This window comes from Tupaia chinensis, unplaced genomic scaffold (genome assembly GCF_000334495.1).
Source record: "Tupaia chinensis unplaced genomic scaffold, TupChi_1.0 Scaffold000195_1, whole genome shotgun sequence".
NCBI classification, from domain to species: Eukaryota; Metazoa; Chordata; class Mammalia; order Scandentia; family Tupaiidae; genus Tupaia; species Tupaia belangeri.
In genome coordinates, this window is record NW_006159670.1 from 772,056 (window position 1) to 775,540 (window position 3,485).

Consider the following 3,485-nt stretch of genomic DNA (forward strand, 5'->3'; position numbering starts at 1 on the left):
AGGCGCGGGGCTTCCGTGGCTTGAGTGCCAAACATGGCAGCTTGCCTTCTCTCTCTCTCTCTCTCTCTCTCGTGAGCACACATGCCCTATAGCATATTAAACAACAATAATAAATAAAATAAAATAAATAATTATTTTAAACAAAAAATCTAAATTTTCCTGCCTCCTTTATCTATGTGAGCCCACATTCAGCTTAACTGCTTGCTGTAGAAATTATTTCATAACCTGAGACGATCAGTAACTCTTTACACCCGGCTCTGTCAAACACTCAGAGACTTGTGTTTACATCTGCACTCACATCTCTGCTTCTCAAGGCCAGGAACGCTCGTTTCTCGGCCAGCTTGCCCAGACGACTGCCCCTGAGCCCAGTCCCGTCACTCTCCCTTCACGCAAATTCACTCTCTGCTTCTGTCCCAACCATCACAGCCTCAGCTGAGGTCTTTCTGGCTCTTTCCTGAATCATTGCAAAAGCATCCTAGATGGCCATCAGTTTTCCGCCTCTCCACCGCTCCATACTCCTTCCAAGGTCTCAGGTCAGCCTTCTCACGGCACCATTCAGACAGAGATGGGCCAAGGACGCAAGGCCGTCCTCGTGAGACCGACCCTGGAACCAGCAGGCAGAGGCAGAGGCACGGCACTGGCACGGGTGGGCTTGGCTCCGGCCACACTGTCTTTTCTCCCCAGTGGCCAGCTCCCATACAGCAGAGGTTCTGAAGCGTGGGAGTTTTGTCCCAGGAGCATTTGAAATGTTTATTGCCGCACCCGGTGTAGGGGAGAGGGAGCCAGAGCACCTCTCGTGCAGTGCTAACGACCCCACAATGCTCAGGACGGTCCCGGCTGCAGAAAGTGTGCAGTGCACGGTCCCCGTGGCCAGGGCCGGAGATCTGGGCACGCTCACCATCTACAGGTCCCCAGTCCTCCCCGCGCACAAGCTGGCTTCAACCCCGCCTCTTCCGGTTCGCTGAGTTCCCAGGGCCCTTTGGGTCTACACCGCCCAGCTTGGGTCTGGGAAGCATCCTCCTCCTCTGTCCCTGGCCCTGTTTTCCAATCCCTCATCTCGTCAGGGCAGGGCTGCGAGTGAGCGGGCCCATCCTCCGCGGCGCACACAGCCCTGAGCACAGAGCCCCACGCAGCACCATTGCTAAATCCCGTAATGCGAACCGTGAGCTCCGCGCACTGACGGCTGGAGGAGCTGGCGCTGGCAACCTGGGAGCCCGCAATATCTTAGGAGAACAGCCCACGAGGAAATGGGAACGTGAAGGCAGAAGGGCAGGGCCCAGGGAGTGTGCCCAGGGGGAGCGTGAGTGTGCAGGTTAGCCCTGTCCTTCCCCTGGGGTTGAATGTGCCATCTTCACCTGCGGCGGCAGGAGTGCTGTGGCTGGCACCGCCACCACCCGGCCCCACGCCCCCCTGGACAGTTGAACCTGTGCACAGCACGCACTAACCCCCGCGCTCCTCCCTCAGTCCCTGCGACCGCTTCGCTTTCTGCCTCTAAAATGCCGCTACTTAGAGACCGCGTGGGAGGGACGCTGTCTCAGTCCCTGTTCTGTTGCCACAACGAAACGCCTGAGTCCCAATCATGGCTAAAGGAAAGCGGTACACTGGAGTCCTGAGTGCGGGAAGTCCAAGATCAGGCAGCCTACCCATCGGCTTCTGTGGGGGCATCCCTCCGCGCGGCCCACGGAGGAGCGTCGGCCAGGGCAGCCGGGTGTGGACGGGACACGCGCCACAGACAGCCTCACTTTAGGAGTGAGTGCGAGTTTCTTTTCTGTGTGTATTGTGATACACAACAACAGTGAGAGGAAATGGGACCAGCAGGTGGCCTGGTGGTTAAGGTGCTGGACACTCCCACATGGCCGACCAGGGTTCGAGTCCTGAATCTGGTGGCTTGCTTTCTCACTTCCTCTCTCTCTCACTCTCACCCTCTGTCTCTCTCTGGTCAAATTAAGAAATAAATGAATGAATACATAAATAAATAAAATCAATAATTATTTTAAAAATTTTTTTAAAAAACAGTGAGAAGAAGGAAGAAAAGAGACGAGAATTTCTTTGTGTTATGTATATATAGATTGTGATACGTTTGTTTTTTAAATGTTTTTGCTGTAGGGTGTGTGTTTGTGCTCTCGGGGGAGACAGAGAGAGACAGAGACAGGGAAATGAGAAATCACTCCATGGGGGATGGGGAGGGGTGGACACACTGCAATCCCTTTCCCTCCATTCTCCTCCTGGGATTTTGGGCAGCCACCACAGGCACCTGGCATGACTTTCAAGCCACCAGGTCCAGAATTAAACCATAATTGGCCATGTGGGAAGCCGGTGCCTTCACCACCATGCCACCCGCTGGCTCTAGATAAGTTCAGTTTTCATATGTAATAAACATTCAAGTTATTTTGACCGCCTCACTCCGTAACATTCCGCATTTTCTCTATCCATTCATCTGTTCACGGACTTTCAGTTGTTTCTACTTTTTGGCTATTGTGAAAAATGCTGCCATAGACGTGTGTGCAAATGTCTTTCTGAGTCCTACTTCAGTTCTTTTGGGTATGTATCCAGAAGTGGAATTGCTGAGTCATAAGGAAGTTCTACTTTAAAAAAAAATTTTTTTTTGAGAGGTTTTTGCTATAGGGCACACGCGCTAGCCAGAAAGACAAAAAGAGGCAGAGAGACAGAAAGCAAGAAATCACCCTCCAGGGGGATAGCCACACCACAATCCCTTCTCCTCCATTCTCTTCTCAGGATCTTGCGCACGCACATACACAGGCCTGGCGTGAGTTTTAGCCACCGGGTCTGGGACTCAAACCACAGTCGGCTACATGGGAGTCCAGCGACATAGCCATTACACTAACTGCTGGTCCCGTCTACTTTTTAGTTTTTGACGAATCACTGTTGTTTTGCACAGCAGTTGTACCATTTTACACGCCCACTGTCAGTGCACCAGGGTTTCAACTTCTCCACATCTTCACCAACACTTATTCTTTTCGTGTTTTTTGTTTGATTGTCTTTTTGGGTAATAACCATCCTAATATGTGTGTGAAGTTGAATTTCATTGTCATTTTGATTTGCATTTCCCTTTTGACTAGTGAAGTTGACCATCTTTTAATGTGTTTATCAGCCATTTGTATATCTTCTTTGAAGAAATATCTATTCAAATTCTTTGCCCAATTTTTAATCACTTCATTTTGTTGTTGTTGAGTAGTAGAGGTTCTTTATATGTCCTGGATATCAATTCTTTATGAGATATATGATTTTAATATTTTTCTTTCATTCATGATAGGATGCATGAGCACACATGTGAGAATGAGAGAGAGAGGTAAGCACCTCCACAGGGCCTGGTCACACCACAGTCCCCTTACTCCAGATACCAGCCTGTAGGATTATGGACACTTGTGCACATGCCCAGCATGGTTCCGGGTGAACAGAATAGAGATTCAAACTGTGGCCGCCACGTGAGGTCGGGCTTCTCTTGAGAAGCACATCACTGCTGA